The 19,224-nt window shown below is 34.7% G+C and overlaps 1 long non-coding RNA gene across 1 annotated transcript in view; it reads right to left on the bottom strand.

Moving 5' to 3' along the window:
* LOC145293992 (uncharacterized) overlaps positions 1-10,251 on the bottom strand; it is a 31,279-nt gene extending 21,028 nt beyond the window's left edge. The window contains exon 1 of the long non-coding RNA XR_013869802.1: positions 10,167-10,251. This is a non-coding gene — a long non-coding RNA (uncharacterized LOC145293992). The remainder of the gene's footprint in view (positions 1-10,166) is intronic.
* Between the last annotated feature and the right edge of the window lie 8,973 nt (positions 10,252-19,224).

Raw genomic sequence — 19,224 nt, 5'->3', positions numbered from 1 at the left:
GCATTTTCTACCTTACTTTGCCCGGAATTTGGATGATAATTCCATCTTTATGCAGGATAATGCTCCTATTCACACAGCTGGAAATGTCAAGAAGTTCCATGTAGAGCATGATACTCCGTGTTTGGATTGGCCTGCACAATCTCCAGACCTCAATCCTAATTCAAGGAAGGCTCAAAAGATTTCAGGCTGTCAAATTGCAGAAGGGCTATGCTACTAAATGTTAACTAGTTCATTGTGTTTCAGTTGTATTTGTGTTGCAATAATGTTCTAAAGTTACATTTAAATAACAATTTTCCATTGTGCGGAGTTTCTTTTTGCCTTCACGAGTTGAAGTTATTTTTTAACTTGACGTGAACACTAGCATACTTCAATTAAATGTCAAACATGAACAGCTTTAATTATAGAGGAATAAAAGGCGAATCAAATGAGATATAGGCTATTTAAAAAAGTTACAGTCAATTTAGCTTAAATTTGCAGTTTATTTTAAAAAAATGACAATTGCGAACTTTCTTTTGGGCGCCATTGTATATGCGTATCATCATATCTTATCTTATGAATCCGAAGTTCAATTGCTGGCATTGATTTCCCCGATATTTTTCTAGTAAGTATTATTTCTAGTAAGACATCGGATACTTACAGGAGGGGTCGCGTGAAGGTTGCCAGCATCCTAAGTGAAAGGAATTTTGTGGAACGAACTGGATTCGAACTTGGAACACGTAAGTCGTCAGTCCGTATCGTTGACCACTTAACGACCGTCGACTCCCAATATGTGTATAAGCGCGTGTTAGTGCGTGCTTATTTATGTAAAGTAGTTACGTGTCAAAGGGTGATTTACATGCCAGCACAAACTGCTTTTTATAGAAAGTTCGTTTTTATTCGCTTCGTTCAACCATCTGATTATGAGACAATCCTGTCGTTTGGTCGGTTCTTCAGTTTGTCACGCTGAATTTCGGAATAAAGATTTCGTCCATAGACGCGTAGATTGCATATAGAGGACATCCGTCTTGTTAATGAACGCGCAGTAACGTTGAGCCGGGTATAGCTTTAAATTTTAATGGGCGTGATGTCTTTGCGCTGCATTTACGTGTCGTAAACTGTTAGCCGAAGGCTGTCGTTAGAAGCTAAAAGTAATGAATTTGTATTCTGATCTTTAAGCCAAAGAAGTTTGGGTGTGGCTGCGAAATGTGAACAATCTACTAAAAAAAACAAAAAAAAAACAAAGCAAAGTTCTACCTTGTCAAACAGTTGCGCTGTCTTAAAGTCGGGCACAAAAAACCCTATACGCATGCATGCTTTCGTATGATTGCAAAAGCTTGCATATAGGGTTTTTTGTGCTAGACTTTAAGACAACCGTTTGACAAAGTGGATCTTTGCTTTGTTACATATGTGCTATGGATTGAAACAAAAAGACAAAAAGAAAAGAAAAGAAAAGCTGAAATTAAACGTTTCTCCCAAATGTTAGGCAGGCTTTTTCAAGGGTGAAAGCAGAGGTTTGATTAAACGTATGCATAGCAAGTGCACACGACGATTAATCAAACCATCTCACATAGTTCACTGAAAAATATAATTGAACAAAAAACGAGCTTCTATTATGCCTCCCTAAATTCAATCTAAAACTAACAAAAAAACAAAAAAAAACAACGCTTTTTAATATATCTTTAGATTTCTATCTACTTTTTTCTTTTACCTTCTGCATTATTATATATATATATATATATATATATATATATCTATATATATCTATATATATATATATATATATATATATAAATTTCAAGTGCATATACATGTATACGTATGCATACATGTTTGCATGTTATTTTTCTCATATATATATTTATATATACATATTTACTTTATCTCTCTACACCTATTTAAATGTATTATAAATTGATTACTTTATATATATATATATATATATATATATATATAATATTTTCAATTATTTATTTATTATCTCCCTAAAGAAAACAACACTAAAGATTTATTGTAAAATTTTTTATTGAAAATATCAATTCAGGTAACTTGATTATGTAGTAGAGCTATCTATTTAATGTGGCCGCTTTTCACCTCAATCACCGCCTCGATATAGGTCCGGAACTGGGAGCATGTATTTTTCTACAAGCACTGACGAGAGTTCGGCAATACTCGAGGGATGGCTGCGATCAAAGCTGGCTTTGATGTTGTGAGAGGTCATGTGGTGATGTTCTCGACGTATGACCAAACGGGTTCAAGTCGAGGGAGGAGGAGGGACAGTGAAAGAAGGATCCAAAGTCGTAGTACTCCTTCCAAAGCCAAGCCTGGGTATCTTAGGATTTGTGAGCACTTTGGTGTTGACCTTCAAGACGACCTCGAAGATATGAGGTGGCATGAGCAACCTGACGAACTTTGCCTTCTCAGTCAAGATCTGGTTTGTTTGGCGCCTGTAGGACCTACATTTCAAGTCCTTTTTCGCACATGCATTCACTATTGTGTGTAAGCCCCCTAAATCTCTCTGACAATCTGCTGGCCGCTAGGGGGTTTCATACATGATTGGCTGGACCTTTTCGATGAAATCCTTGATTCATATCTTCCTGAGGGGTGTCTTCAAACTGGGGCTTCCGCTTCACCACCTCTAAATAAATAAAAATATAGAACTCACCAAGATTCGCCCACCACCACTACCGCCACCGAACATACCCTCTAAGTACCGGCATAAAACCAGACTGGTTGGCTAGCATCTCCCTCTCTTACGCTGTGAACTCAAGAAGGCTAAGTCAAGCTCCCTGGACACAAAGATAAGGAATCTTTCTATCCGTAACTTTTGAAGTCTACTAACATTTATATATTGCAAACTTTTTGTTTTATTTTTTCCTTATTCCAGCTTTGACTTTAATCCTAAACATTTTAACTGTAGTTATCTTGTTTTCTTTTTATGTATTTTTTTCCTGAATCTTTTTTGTCAAATATATTATTATTAACCAATAATTTTTCTTATATTTAAAACGATAAAAAAAAATCTCCCATGAATATGAACATTTCTCAAATGATACATGCACTATTATCTAAACTCAGAAACACGCGGCTTTTTTTTCTCTACAGTATGCATTACTTTTAGCTAGTCTAAACTTAATACGTAACCCTAAAGGTATTACTCTTAACCAGTTTTTAAACGAGTTCTCCAAATGTAAATTAATACAAATACATGCAAAAAGTATCCATGCATTAATATGGGAGAGGAGTATCTTCAAGTAATATCCTAAACTGGGAATGGGGCAAAGGACTTATACTAAGGAGACATTAATAAGTCCTTCTCATCTTTTTTTTTTAATGGAGAGTAGATAATGCATGTGGATGTGTTATCGGCAGCTCCAGCAACTCTCGCTTCTCCTTTTTGTCATTCAGTCCTCATTTCAAATGAGTGATTTTTCTGAGAGGGTGAAGAAAAAGCTGCTTTCCAGGTCAGTAGTACTTCGTGAACAGCAGCCAGAGATGTCGGAACTTTTCTGTTTCTATGTCTATCCTTGTGGTCATGTCACTAGTAAGAGTGCTGGAGGTAAACGTTTCATCTGGACCGACGTTATCCGCCTGATATCCAGGGACCCGAACCTTGGATTGACCACTAAGCAGGCTGTCCTATAAGCAGGTGCAAAGTACCGGGGCTGCTGTATTGCCGTTTAGTGAATGGATTCTGGACCATGCAGTAGTTTCTGGTAGGACCTCTCGATGCAATACTAGTGGGTAATTGTTACGGCTTGACCTTATCATGTGCTACAAAAAATGTTCCTGTCTTTTTCTCTCTTACTTTCCCTCTCTGTCCTGCTCCAACCAAGTCTATCGAACTGTTCCACAAATCCCAAAACCTTAACATGACAAATCTCCAGAAAAAAAACACGAATAAACCTAGAGCCCCATCCTTCAACGTAGACCCCATACTACCATGTCTCCTTCTCCAACATTAGGGGTCTACGTTCCAACCTTCCAGGGGTGTAAACACTGGACATATTCTTTCTAAGTGAAACTGGCATTGGGCCGACCACTTTCCTAGATGAGTTCATAATTATGGGATACTCTAACAACATCTAAGATCGCCATGAGCATGGAGTATGTGTCTACATTAAAGATGGCTTTCCATGTGGTAGGGATATCTTCAGAGAAGACCCTAATTTACCTTATATGTGCACCAGCTTACACCGCTGCATTTATATTTGTCCTCTATCGCCCCCACAACAGTGGGGTTAATATCTTTAAGAGTATATCTGAGAAAATTGACCACATCCTGTCTGCTCATCCTTCGGCTAACATTCACATTTGCGGTGACTTCAATGTCCATAATGTGGAATGGCTGACGAACTCAAATAAGACAGATGATGAGGGGAGGTTTCTGTCATGATTCTGCCATTGCCTATAACCTCACTCAGATTATTTACGAACCCACCCGTGTGCCCGATACTACCGGTCAATATGCAAGCCTTCTAGACCTTTGTCTCACAACTTCCCCTGAGCTATGTTCATGTTCGGTTCTATCTCCTCTGGGATCCCCCAACCACTCCGTTGTATCAGTTAAGATAAAAATGAAATGTAATAAGTCCTCAGACGTACCTCTCCACCGTACTGTATATCGATACTCTATGGCTGACTGGGATAGCTTCCGTACATTCATATCTGATCTACCTCTGCATTCCATGTTTAAAAAGGATGTGTCCTCTATAGTATCAGACCTGACCGAATGGTTAATTGTAGGAATAGACCGATTCATACCATCCAAAAAATTCCAACAAAAACCTAACAGCCAGCCATGGTTCTCCCCAGAATGTGCTGCTGCTATCGCGCACAGAAATCACTTTTTCCATAGCTACCAACGTAATAGATGTACTGAGACTAAAGCTGTTTTAGGACTGCCACCAACCACTGTAAAAGAGTAATAAAAAATGCAAGAGAGCTATATGCCCAGTCTGTTAAATCCAAAGTAGCTGAACAGCAGCTTGGTTCCCACCAGTTTTGGCAAATAGCAAACAGGATCCTGAACAGAAGCGTGCGTTCTATCCCAACTATCATCAATGGACCTGAGGTCATCTCGTCAGCATCAGATAAGGCCAAACTATTTGCTAATAACTTTGCAACTAATTTTATCCTATGCGACCAAGGCCATCAAATCCCAGTATTTCCTCCTATAACAGACAACACGCTATGCAACATACAAACATCTGTGAGTGAGGTTGCCAAGCTCATCAAGAACCTTGATTCCAGTAAAGCAACTGGCCCTGACGGCATTCCAGTTATAGTGCTGAAAAAGCTCAACACAGAACTTGCCCCCATAATTACAAAACTGTTTAAACGTTTCTTTAAGGAGAAGTGCTTTCCAACACCCTGGAAAACGTCATCAGTATGCCCTGTATTTAAAATTTCAGGCGAAAAGTCATCTCCCTCTCAGTACAGATAAATAAGTCTCCTGTGTGTCATGAGTAAGTTGTTGGAATCCATATTAAATTAAGAAGTAGTCAATCACCTCAGCAAAAACAACTTTCTTAGTGACATGCAATATGGTTTCCGCTCCGCAAGATCTACAGCAGATGTGCTAACGGTTATATCTCATAGGATTAGTGAATCTCTTGACAAAGGATTCCTTTCCAGGGCAATTGCTCTTGACATATCGAAGGTCTTCGATAAGATATGGCATACTTTACGAGATTTCCAGCTAGGGTATTACTGGAAATGTTTTCTCAATTATTCAATCATTTCTCTCCGATAGGTTCATAAGAGTAGTGGTTGATGGTCAGAAATCAGAGGCCCACAGTATTAATGCTTGAGTCCCTCAGGGGTCAATCCTGGGCCCAACTCTCTTCCTGATCTACATCAATGATCTCCCAAAACACATACTTAAATCATTCGTTGACATCTATACTGATGACCCTACCATCTATGGCAACACATCAAAGGCTGTAAATGACAAAGTTCTCTCTGATTCTCTTCCTCTGATCTTGAACGCGTGGTACAGTGGGGGAAGAGGTGACTGGTTACTTTTAATGCATCCAAAACCAAGCTTCTATCTTTACATCATCAACGCTCTGATCCCCATCTGGCAAAAATTGAAGTGGATGGCTCTCCTTTGGGGAGGCTTCATGTTTTGACAAGCTTCTGGGTTTGTCCTTTACTCCTGATCTGACATGGAACACGTACATCAGGTCTGTTGCCAAGGAAGCTGGGAAAATGGTGGGATCCTTCTACCGCTCTAGAAGATATCTCACTACTGATGCAATTCTCTATCTGTATAAAAGCCAAGTACGTCCAAGGATGGAGTACTGCTGCCATATCTGGGCAGGAGCTGCTAAAAACAGCCTATCCTGCTTTGACAGAGTACAAAATAGACTTCGTGGCTTAGTGGGGGATGCCCTTTTCTTTTCCCTGCAACCTCTCTCCCACAGAAGAGACGTTGCGAGTCTGTCTTTGTTTTATTGTTATTTCCATGGCAAGTGCTTGTCTGAGCTCCAATCTCTAGTCCCCTCTCGCCAATCTTTCATGAAAAACACCCGTCTGGCTGAAACCACTGTCATTAATTTTCCCCACTCTTTATCTGTGCCTAAATCCAAGTGTATATTCCATGAGTAGAGCTTCTTTCTCAGAAGTGCACGACTGTGGAACTCTCTTCCGTTTACTTGTTTCCCACCTGACTTCAACTTGGATGTCTTCAAGTACAACATAAACAAATTCCTGACAAACCGCCCCCTTAAGTAAGACACTCTATCAAATCTCCAATACTGATGAGTACAACGATACTATCCCATTGATTACTGTACACGCAATAACCCTTATCCCCGAGTGGCTTCCGGGCCTTGATAAGTGGTGACATCCATGTAAAAAGAAAGTGGTCGTCCGATGCATTGAGCTGTGACCTCAAATTTTAAACTGTTCGGATTTACATTTGGAGGGTGTTGGCAATAGTTCTGTTGTCATATCTGGGATCGGTAGAGAGCATGAGTTGTACAGCGGCGCATCTCCGAACTCGCTCGTTATACGTCTTTTCTGGGGCGACAATTTTATTGTTCCACCTTGTATATTAATCTATGTATTTTCCTTATCTTATTAGATATCTAACCCTGCTGCATATATAGAGATAAAACCGAGCACATACTTACGCATATATATGTGTGTGTACATACACCTTTACACGCATATAGATCTTTACATATGTAAAGTCATGTGTATGCACTCTCAGATATAATAGGGCATAATCATGTTTACACACTGGTTCACGCTGGGTCATTGAAGTTAAGCAACGTTGAACCTGGTCATAATAGTCAAAGAAATTATGTGGAAAAAGTCGTAATTGTTTTACACGTTAAAAATACGACATAAAACTGGAATTAAATTTAATACTTTTGGTGGAAGACTTGAAAAGGAGAGGAAGACTTGAACAACAAACGGAAACAGCTAGCACTGCTACCACTGATTTCAATCACTCTAAACAGTTCATATACAGCGAGAATCCCTAACTTGTAAAACTTCTGTTTTACTTTCCATTATTATTCTAATGGACTATGTTTTCGTAATTTTATTCATTCTTACTAGTTTACGCATTCCGTTAATTGCTTTTTTTATTTTTTAAATTCAAACAGTATCTGCATGTTATCGCCCCAAACCAACACTAATCGCCAGTGAAAGACAGATTATTTAATTTCGGCCACGGCCGCCAGTGTTTGCAATTGTTCAGGGACGGCAGTGACCACTAACAACCATAGTTTAATTTTTTGCGGGAGAAGCGGCAGGCTTTTTCTGGGCAACGCCAGTTAACGGGTCCTGCTAGTACACACACACACACACACACACACACACACACACACACACACACACACACATATATATATTGTTGCAAATTACAAACTTATCCAACACGTTGTAGCCTCAGTCGCAAAGTAGACAAAGGAATAGGAAAAAACTTCAACTCGCTTTTTTGTTGTACAACGACATTTATTTCTTCATTTCTCTCACGGCTATTTGCATATAACCGTCCGCATTATGTTACATATACAACACCTGGTATTCTTACATGGTTATCTTATGCGACACCAATGATACAAATGTACCTGTTTTTTTTTTGTGTGCGTGTGAAATGTTCAGTAAAAATAATCTCTGATTCCGAAAGTTAAATTATATACGAACGAGATTTTGGATTTCATTAAAGGATTCTAAATAAATCCTTCTCCTCTAAACCTATTGAGTCTTTATGTATTTACTTCCACTAACGAGGACAAGTTAAAACGTGACAGACCGACGAACGTTCTATTAGAAACTGCAAAGGAGATCAGGATTGAAAACAGAAAAAATGAATTTGGCAGATGTAACTCGAGTTAAAAGGATTCTCCACGGATGTGCCAATATACATTCATACGTTCAAGTCATTTTTGTTTAACTCTTGAAATCACTAATATATATATTGGGTACAATATAATAACCAATAGAGTATTCGTTCTATAATAATTAAATACAAAATCTGCATGAATTGAAATATATTTAAGCATATTTTAAGACCGGTTAACGCTGGGCGATCTGCTAATGTACATATACAGGGTGACCCATAAAAAACGGGCCCCAACTATAATTAGGCCCCGTTTTTAGTGTTTTGTCCGAATGGAATGAAACTTTGGTCATAACTAGTTTATTATATTCAAAAGATCACATCAAAACACTAGGGTCTTTGGCCTTTTTTTCTTTTTTTTTCTCCGTTCTACAGCATATGTTCTAGATGGCCTCTTTTTTTTTGTTTTTTTTTGGTCATCCTGTAAAAGTGACCTTGTCTCACTATATGAGAAACGGTCTGCACCAAACTACTGTGTCAATTTTTGGTCTACATATTTGAAACATGATATATAGGAGATTTGGACTGTGGAACAAATTCGGTTTATTTTTTAGCTGATAAAAATAACCGCTAAAATAGGTAAAAATTAATAATTAATTGATTTTTGTAGGTGTAAGTCAACTCAACGTGTTATTTTTACGCATATGCAAACATACATTTATATCTTTAACAACGTTATTTCTTAAGTTTCTTATGGATTTAGGTCAGACGGCAAGGAATAAGATTGGGGAGGTATATGCTTTGGCTTCGATTCTAGATGATGGCACACAAGTCATATATTTTAAACTTTTGAAATCACTACTCTATATTAGGTACAATATAATAATAAATATGAAATCTGCATAAATTCAAATATAATATTTATGCATATTTTACGACCAGGCAACGCCGAGCGGCCTGATAGTATATTTGATTGTGTGTGTGTATGTATATATGTATACATGCATACAAACACACACATATACATATATTGGTGTTTTGACGATTAATCGGAATCGGAATCGGGAATCGAAAGAATCGATAAATTTGGGGATATCGGAATCGGTATCGTAATCAGAAAAGTTGGTGCCTATTTTCCGATGCCAAAACGATTCTTTTAATTGTCTTTTTTATTTGATTTTATTTTGTTTAAAGAAAAATCTTCCAATGCTGGCAATAAATGATAGAATAATAAATATATATATATATATTGATTTTAAATTACCAGTAAAGCTAAAATCTACAGATCATGGTCCACAAGTGTAAATTCACGTTTAGGAGAATATCTGCATATTTAACAAGTGTTTTTTTTTCTTTTTTTTTACAGAAATCGGGGAAAATAACAACTCTATAGTTAAATATTTAGAGATTTATAAAGAATCGGAATCGGTAATCGTTGTTAAAACTTGTTCACAGAGGTTATCTTTGATTTTCTTGTACAGAAGGAAAAGAGAGAAAGGGAGTTCCTTACCGCAATTCTAACTAGACGAGTTCTTGGTTTGAACGTTTTACATGGGGCATCAGTAATTTGACCACTGTTGAGCATCTACGATTAGCATAACGATAGAATAAAGAGAGAGAGAGAGAGAGAGAGAGAGAGAGGGTGTGTGTGTGTGTGTGAGTGAGTGAATGAGTGTGTGTGTGAGAGAGAGAGAGTGTGTGAGTGAGTGAGTGAGTGAGTGTGTGAGAGAGAGAGTGAGATGGTTGTTTTTGTTTTACGGCATATCAACCTTTTTCAGGTTATTTAATGCAGAGAGAGAGAGAGAGAGAGAGAGAGAGAGAGGGGTGGGGTGGGGGGGCAAACAACATCTCTTCCATGTGAAAGAGGCTGTAGGGACGAGAAAAAGATTACCTTCCACAATTATTTCATAGTTGGATTAGGAAAACAAACTGAACAAATTTTGCAACGTAGAAACCATATGGAATGCAAACAATTCTGTAAAATAAAAAAGAAAAGTAAACATGTCAGTAAAGTCATTGCGCTGATGAGCATTGAAACGAATCTGTATTCGATGTTAATTACATTAAGAAAGAAAAAATAAAGCGAGAAGAAAATGGCGGATTTTTTGAAAGATGATGTTTTCACGTTCACTGATGTAAAACATCTTCATGTAATGCACATTATTTGCTCGCGATATATTGAAATTCGTCTGAACCCTTTAAAAAAATATTATTTATGTTAATAGTATTCCATATTTAAAAATAATTCCAGACGGGTGCATTACATCCATTTCGATGATATACAAAATATCACCGATTTTCATGAGGAGGCTTCCTCGTTGCATAAAAATTCACTAACCAGACTAAAAAGTTGAAATGCATTTCAATTTGCATTCATGACCAGAAACAACTATTTTGTGGATATGTAAGATGTTATTACCTAACAGTTTACATTATGTAAAGTTCAAATAACTAAATTTAATATATATATATATATATATATATATATATATATATATATATAAATTATAAATACACCAAGCCTTCAAGGAAAATTAAAAGAAAACGAAAACAAAAACACTTGCTCCTGATGCACCGATAGAAAGCGTTTAAGAAGAATATGGCTGAAAAACAACTTTTGGGTGCCATTTTATATAACATGCCAGCTGAAATTAAAAAGACCGCTCGGCAAATTGAAAATATATCCAGAAAAAATCAGAAAAAGAAAAACTCTGTCGCGTTCAATCAGACGCTCTTGAATAAACACTTGCTGACATATATATATATATATATATATATATATATATATATATATATATATATATATATATATATATATATATATCCTAAGAAGAGTTTATTCTGGTCATAAATTAATATTGAATTGCACACACACACACACACACACACACACACACACACACACACACACACACACACACACACACACACACACATATATATATATGTATATTAGGCTGAGAAAAAAGTTCTTGCAGAATTTTTATTTTTGATTTCAAATGATGTATTTTCAAATAAATACCTTTACTTTATATATTGTAAAGTGCGTTTTTATGCTCTATCGAATCGTTTAAATTACAATCGTGTTAAAACAATTATGTCGTTGAACGCAAGATGGTAAAAAGCCCGTTCGCACATTTTTTTTTATTTCAATTTAAGCCAGGCCGAAAAGCTGCGGAAACAGATCGAAGCGTTTGGCTCTGGCACTACTACTGAACGCGCAGCACAATGGTCGTTTAAGAAATTTTGTGGCTGTGACGAGGGTTTTGAGGATGATGAGCATAGCAGTCGGCCATCGGATGTTGACAACGATCAATTAAGAGCCTTGTCGAAGCCAATAAACGCACAACTGTTCAACTCGTTTCTGAATAAGCCGTAACGTATACGACGATTTCCAACCAACTTGAGAGGGATTGGAACGACAAAACGTCTTGAGAAATAGCCCCCCCCCCCGAATAGAGCGACAACAAAAGAAACACCGTTATAAAGTGTCAGCTTTCATTCGTTTACGCAACAAAAACGATTCGTTTCTCGAACCGGTTGTGACTTGCGATGAAAGTGGGTTCTTTACGATAACTGGCGACGCTTAGCTCAGTAGTTAAACGCCGACGAAGCTCAACAACACTTCCCGAAGCCAGAGTTGCACCAAAAGAAGGTCACACTGATTGTTTGGTGATTTGCGACCGGTCTTATCCATTACAGTTTTTTAAATGCAAGGGAAACTATTATGGCGGAGAACTGTCAATGGATGAAATGCATAAAATACTTTGACAACAACACCCAACATTAGTCAACAGAAAAGGTTCAATTATCCTCCACAAAAATTTCCGACCGCACGTTTCTAAACCGACCCAGCAGAAGTTGAACGAATTGAACTACGAAACTCTGTCTCATCTGCCATACTTATAAGGCCTCTCACCTACCGACTACCACATTTTGAAGTGTCTCGACAACTTTCTGCGTGCTTCAAAAACCTTAGCGATATCAAACATGCCTTCAGCAACTTTATCACCAGCAGAAATTTTTTATATTACTTTTTTATGTTACTGGCATAAATTTGTTTTACGTTGAAAAAACGTGTTGGTTCTGATGATGGTTATTTTGATCAATGGATTTTTGTTTGAATTTAATAGTTAAAAACTGTAAGAACTTTCTTGTCAACCTAACACACACACATATATAATAATAATAAAGATAATAATTCTAGTAATAATAGTAATAATGATACACACACACTAAGATATATATATATATATATATATATATAAAATAAATAATTTATATATATATATATGTATATATATATATAAAATAAATAAATTTTTTTCGCGCCTTTTAACATCCTTTTTTGTCTGGGTCAGTTTGACATTTGCTTTTCTATCTTATATTTAATTCTATCACCTTTTAATTTTTTTCCTTTCTTCTTCCCTGATTTTTCTTATTATGTCTCGGCAGTCGTGTGAAAAGCATATCTTATTTTTCTTTTATTAATATTATTGGAATTTTTCCGTTTTCTTTTCTTTGTACATATTTTTGTATTATTCTATGGATTTCGGCTTTTTGGATTACTTTGGACCGTCTTCCAATTACGTGATTTCCTTGGATTGTACTTGTGCAAATGGAAACTCAATTAACTTTCTTGGAGTTATATTTTTGGATTTTACCGTCATTGGATTATTTACCTTTCAGCAGACTATCCATTCATGTGTAATCACCTTTTTCGTCACCATATTCCCTCTGCTTCACTTTTCTGTCATCAAGTAAGATCTTTGACTTACTTGTAGTTTCATCAAATACTTTTGTATGCAAAATCCGATGTCGCATTTTGCTAATTCCTACCCTCTGATGAGAAGGAAAGTATTTCTTCGAAACTCCGCGGATTAAGGACTATCCACTTATCAAGTGTTTCCTTTTCAGATTAAATATGTGTTTAACTCTTTTTAAAGTGTTTTTTAACATGTTTTATTAACTGTTTGTTCTTATATATATATATATATATATATATATATATATATATATATATATATATATATATGTTTAGTGTTTTTGGGAAAGAATTCCAACAAAGTGCTCGATTACAAAGAAAAACCTTTTTTCGTTATAAGAGCTTTATTTATTTAAATGTACAGAAAAAAGGTCAGAAAAACATTGCTACTGTCGGTTTCAAGCCTAACATAAGGGTGACCAGTTAATGGTATGGCTGACGAGAGCCTAACATTATTTACGATTTACCATTAACTGGTCGCCCTTATATATATATATATATATATATATATATATATATATATATATATATATATATAAATTAAAATAAAAAAAAGCCACCCTATAAACTGAGAAATCATTTAACAGTATAGAACAGGCATAGACAGGACTGGAAAAGAGAAAGGCGCAGAAAGACTGTTCAACTGTCAATTGTCTCTGACAAAAGACAAACTGCACAACCTTGGTTCATAGCAGAAGAGGAACTTTCAAAAATGTTTCTTTTGGCTTTGGAAGGAATCCAATCAGGGTCGTCATAACTGTCTGAGTAATCACTTTTTTTGTTTTTTTTTTAGCTTTGTGATGTCAACGTCTGCCTTTGGGGTATCAGTATCTTGCTATCTAGAACATACTTTTGACCGGTATTCTGAGTCTTTCTTCTTGCCTTTCGACCTCGCCCTCGAGACTCTGTCCTCCTTTTATTTCTTCCTTTTCTTTTTTTTTTTGAAGTAACTGCAGACATTCAACTGAAGTCAGGCTCTCTTCATACTGCCTTTTGATGGCCCTTAGTCTGTTCGCATCATTTTTTCTTTCAGGCCTAGTCAGCATACGTGTCAACTTTCTCATGAAGAAATTCTTTATAGTTTTCTTGATTGGACTTGGAGTCATTGTAGACATTTGAATAAACGAGGGTGGGCGATCTGTTGATGTGGAAGGCACCGGTTCTGATGAGGAAGACACATTTGCACTTGATGTTCAAAGCACAGCATATCTGCACTTGATGTCTGACTGGATGTGGGTGCCACGTTGTCTGATGCTAGTGAGGGTGCAGGTCGATCAAACAGTTCTGCAGATTCATGCACAGAGGGTGGTATCTATGTAGGACCTCACGGCATTACCCTACACGTTTTGAACCCTGCCTTGATGTTGTCTGCTGAGAATCAGTTTGACTTAAGGAAACGTGGAAAAAGGTTCTTTATTAATAGACATGCACAGATTCTGTGAGTCAAAGTGAACAATAAAATATAGAATAATGACAAATTCACTTGTAGGAAATTGCGGGAGGGTTAGGGTTATGTATATGTAGAAGGAAAGCCTGTTTCATTCCGTACACCTATCAGTGTGTGTGCTGGGATACTTTCGGAAATTCTATATCTGAGCTGTATGGAATTTCCCAATGTTCATCTGACAAAACACTTTTTAACTTTCATGTTTTTATACACAACTCACAGTAAATAACCAACTTAGAACAGCAGCGAGGACATGACTGCAAACATAAAGATGGCTGAGTTCCACACGTCTATATAAGTAACACTCTTTCTCTCAACTCCAAAAGCACTTCTGCTGAACGAACTTACTTCTTCAAAATACAACTTCAAAAATGAACCTTCTCTCTGAAAAATCAACCCTCTTTTATCCCCAACCAGGAGCATCTCATCTGCATATCAGGTGGGAACATTGCAGGCATATAAAGAGATAAGGTAGCCATTTTTGTTTCTTTCTTCTTCATTAATTTCGTGCCACTACTGACCCGTTGAATTATGCACACGCGTTTTCCTACACTCCTCCTTGATCTCATGATCACAAATAGGGCAAGTGGGGCAGTGGTCTTTGTCGGATACTTCTTCGAAGTGCTTATCCTAGGATGGCCCTGGATTAGGGTTAGATTAGGGTTAGGGTGGTTCTAGATTGTGTCAGTGTATCAACAGAGACAGCTTCAGTACTTTGAGGGGAATTCACCAACAAACCTTAAGAAGAATTCACTGCTGAATTACTTTCCTTTAACTGGACATTCAATAGAATTGCTCCCGGTTACCTTACTTATTTTTTAAATTATAATTAATTAGTCAGTTTTAAAAAATAATATTTTTAACTAGCAGGAAGACCCGACGTTGCCCGGGATTGAATGATGATCAACGAATATTTCACACTCCAATATTTTTATTGTCATCGAAATCCGTGAAATCGCCCGGGAGAAAGCTTTACATGTCTCCATGCAGTAACTTAGTCCAAAATATATGTTATTCTACATTGCACTCTAGAGAACCTACTGTTTGTTTTATACAATTATTTTATATAAACTTCTTTTCAGTTAACGGAAAAAAAACTTATTTCTGTTGGAGTTTGAACCTGCATACAACATCATGCAAAAAAACAAAACAAAAACAAAAAACAAAACAAAACCAAAAAGAAAGAAAGAAAAAAAAACAAACAAACAAACAAACAAAAATACAAAAAAAAAACACGCAAATTTTCAAGTAAAATAATAATAAAATTTTTTGCACTTAATGAAAAAAAAATAAATTTACGTGCGGAGTTTGAACCTACAGACTATGTCATGCAAAAAACAAACAAACAAACAAACAAACAAACAAAAAACAGCTATCAACTTACCCACAGTAGAATTTTCACGGCCCGTTCTTCTATCATTGTTGCTTAGCGACGACATGGAAAAAATGCCTTTACTGATTATAGATAAATTAAAATAGCGGTTTCGATTATCGATTATCGATAATTATCGGGGGTATTCCGAGACAAAACTTAGCTAAGATCACTCGCAGACTTATACATTAAAGTTCTGTAAATTTTAAACAAAATCTGTTCAGCCGTTTCGGAGTCTGTAAGAAACGAACTCACACACAGAGACAAAGTTGTATTTATATAATTGTAGAGATTAGTATAGTTAATTTTAACGTGTTAACTATTACTATTAAAAATACGGGAAACTATTAAATTCAAATAAGTAACTACCTCCTACTACTATTAATTCTATATGACAAGCGATCCCATTCATGTATCTAACTTTTCCTTAAAGTATCTATTAAAATCCTTTGAAATATAATTTTTAATCTATCAATCAATTTTATCAATTTTTCCACACACACACACACACACACACACACACACACACACACACACACACACACACACACACATATATATATATATATATATATATATATATATATAAATGCTTATTTTCATAAAAAATACATTCATTTTTAATTGATTTTCAATAAATCCACAATCTATAGTCTTAACTTATTTACAATTTACTAAATTTGAATTTTTAAAAATTATTTTAGATTGTAGAAATAATACTTGATAGACACGTATGCAATTTTTATTAAGGCTTGTATTGATTCAAGTATTGAGTTACTTCTTTCATTCAGATTTGATCTGTGATATTTTCCTTTTAAATAGTAAATGCCCCCTCGTTTAAATTCAATAGATATATTTTTTCTTATATTTTTACCTTAAAATATTTTTTTCATAAATCATTCTTTCATAAATATTTATTTAAAACTCATTCCTTTTTCCAAAAATTATTTGAAATTTTTTATATTCATATATTTTTTAACTTTCATATTTAAATATGTTATTTTTCACTTGTTAACTAACGACGTTTTAGAAAAAAATGTTATATCTATTTTGTATTTATTAGGTTGGTGCAAATATAATGTTGTTTTTTGTACGTATATATAGATATATACATCTGACAAAAACGACATTATTTTTGCACCAACCTAATAATTGCTTATAATAATAGATTAAAACATTTCTCAATTTTATATCCTTTAAACTATAATTTTATTTGTTATTATATTTTTAAACTTTTCCTTTCTTTAAACATATTAACCTTTTCTATTTATATGTATTATTTCTTCACGTTAATTTATTTTATTGACTATATACTATTCGGCTTGCTCCTTCATTGGTCCGTACGTTACGCTTTGAAAAAAAAAAAGCCAAATACAATTTTTGAAGGCCAAACTGTTTAAAAAAAAAAAGTTAAATTCACGAAATGGTATCTCTGGACATGAATATGAGAGTGACCTCCCTTTGATGCAGACTCGTTTTCTAATAATAATAATAATAATAATAATAATAATAATAATATATGATCATTATTATAATAGTGTGAGAAAGGAACTTGCCGTAATTTCCACGTACAGCCGTTCTACATCAGAGAAAGAAGTCATCGAAACGTTACGTAAAAAAAGAACATTCAAAGAAACAGGACAAAAAAAATTGTTTGCTAACAGGTGCTGGACTGAAGGAATAAATCAAAGATTATTTCTTAAAATGTGATTTTATTATTTGTATTGAACTATGTAGCACAATATTACTTTTCGAGTATTTATTAGTATTTATTAGTTTATCTCAATATTTATTGATTTATCTCAATATTTATTAATTTATCCCATTTGGGTCAGTTTTATATTCAAAATACAATTGATGCTATTTTCATAGAAATGTTAATAAATTCATATTTACACATTGTTATTATTTTTAATTCCGTGGAATTTCTACGAATCCCGTTAATAATAAAATAAACATTTTAACAACTTAATTCTCATCTTTCTTATATGTTAAAGGTGTCTTTATGCGTATATAATGGTCGAAATATTTTGAAATTCAAATGATAGATTCTTGCATAACACGCCTATATTATTACCCCTTCTTTTTCTATTCTTTTTCTTCTTTTTCCTTCCTTCCTTCTTTTGTTCCCTTTGTATCTTTTATTTCTTTTTCTCCCATGCATTGTTATTATTCTTAGTTATTTCTTACCCCCACACAAACCAGAATTCCCCCCTTTATATATTTGCTTTCCTTCCTTTCTTTTTCTTTCTTTATATCTATCTTTCTTAATTTCTTTCTTTATTTATTAATTTCTTCCTTCCTTCCGTCCTTTCTTCCGTCCTTTCTTCCTCTCTTTCTTTCTTTCTTTCTCAATATCTACTTTTATTTTATGTAAATTAGTTTTTAGATTTAAATGATTTCATTTTAAACTTCTTTTCTATTGAACTATTTTTTTTTATTGGCTCGTCGGGAATCATTTTATGATACCAAGAAATTTTATCATTATAATAATTAACGATTAATCTATAAGAGGTGAATGTAGTTTGCTTGAAGCATTTTATATTATGTGGTTAAATGTAATAGTTAGAAGGCAGTACAATGCAAAGGTGTAACAGAAAGACACAAACTAAAACAGACGAAGAATAGTTTATTAATACAAATACATGTGTATATTTCATGCACAAATTTTATTTATATTTGTACCGTGATTACCTGTGTCAGATGGTCTGATAGAATATCCGTGTTCTTTAATATTTCGAGAAATATCTCTTCGTCAGATATGGTGCAAATGCGCTTCTGTATATATATATATATATATATATATATATATATATATATATATATATACTGTATATATATATATATATATATATATATATATCTATATTCTGTATATTATTTTAAAATATAATTATCCACTGACACGTGTTTTGTCGTCCACGACTCATCAGAGTGGCTGAATCTAGCGTGATTCGAAATCGGCACCTCGTGATAAGAAGCCTAAACCTCTACCATGCGCCTAACCTCGCCGGACTACTAAATGTATCACTTTTACGTGGATGCTTTTTATTTGTTTTTGTTAGCGATATTTTCTTGAATGAATTCAAGTATTTATACGAAAGTGCATTTTTACCTAAATGCTTGTTGGGAATAATTTTCCCATTGACCAATCTGGTACCCCCTTATATTCTCATTCTCTCTCTCTCTCTCTCTCTCACTATATATATATATATATATATATATATATATATATATGTGTATATTGATTCCATATGAACATTTTGGATTTTTGATATTAAAATTTTCTTTTTAACCTGTATATATATTGCATGATTTTTGGAACTTAACTCTAATCCATTCACAAATTGTATTGCAATTTCTGC

Source organism: Euprymna scolopes, chromosome 15 (assembly GCF_053919585.1).
Source record: "Euprymna scolopes isolate OS-2025 chromosome 15, ASM5391958v1, whole genome shotgun sequence".
Taxonomy (NCBI): Eukaryota; Metazoa; Mollusca; class Cephalopoda; order Sepiida; family Sepiolidae; genus Euprymna; species Euprymna scolopes.
This window is presented reverse-complemented; position numbering and strand designations above follow the sequence as displayed.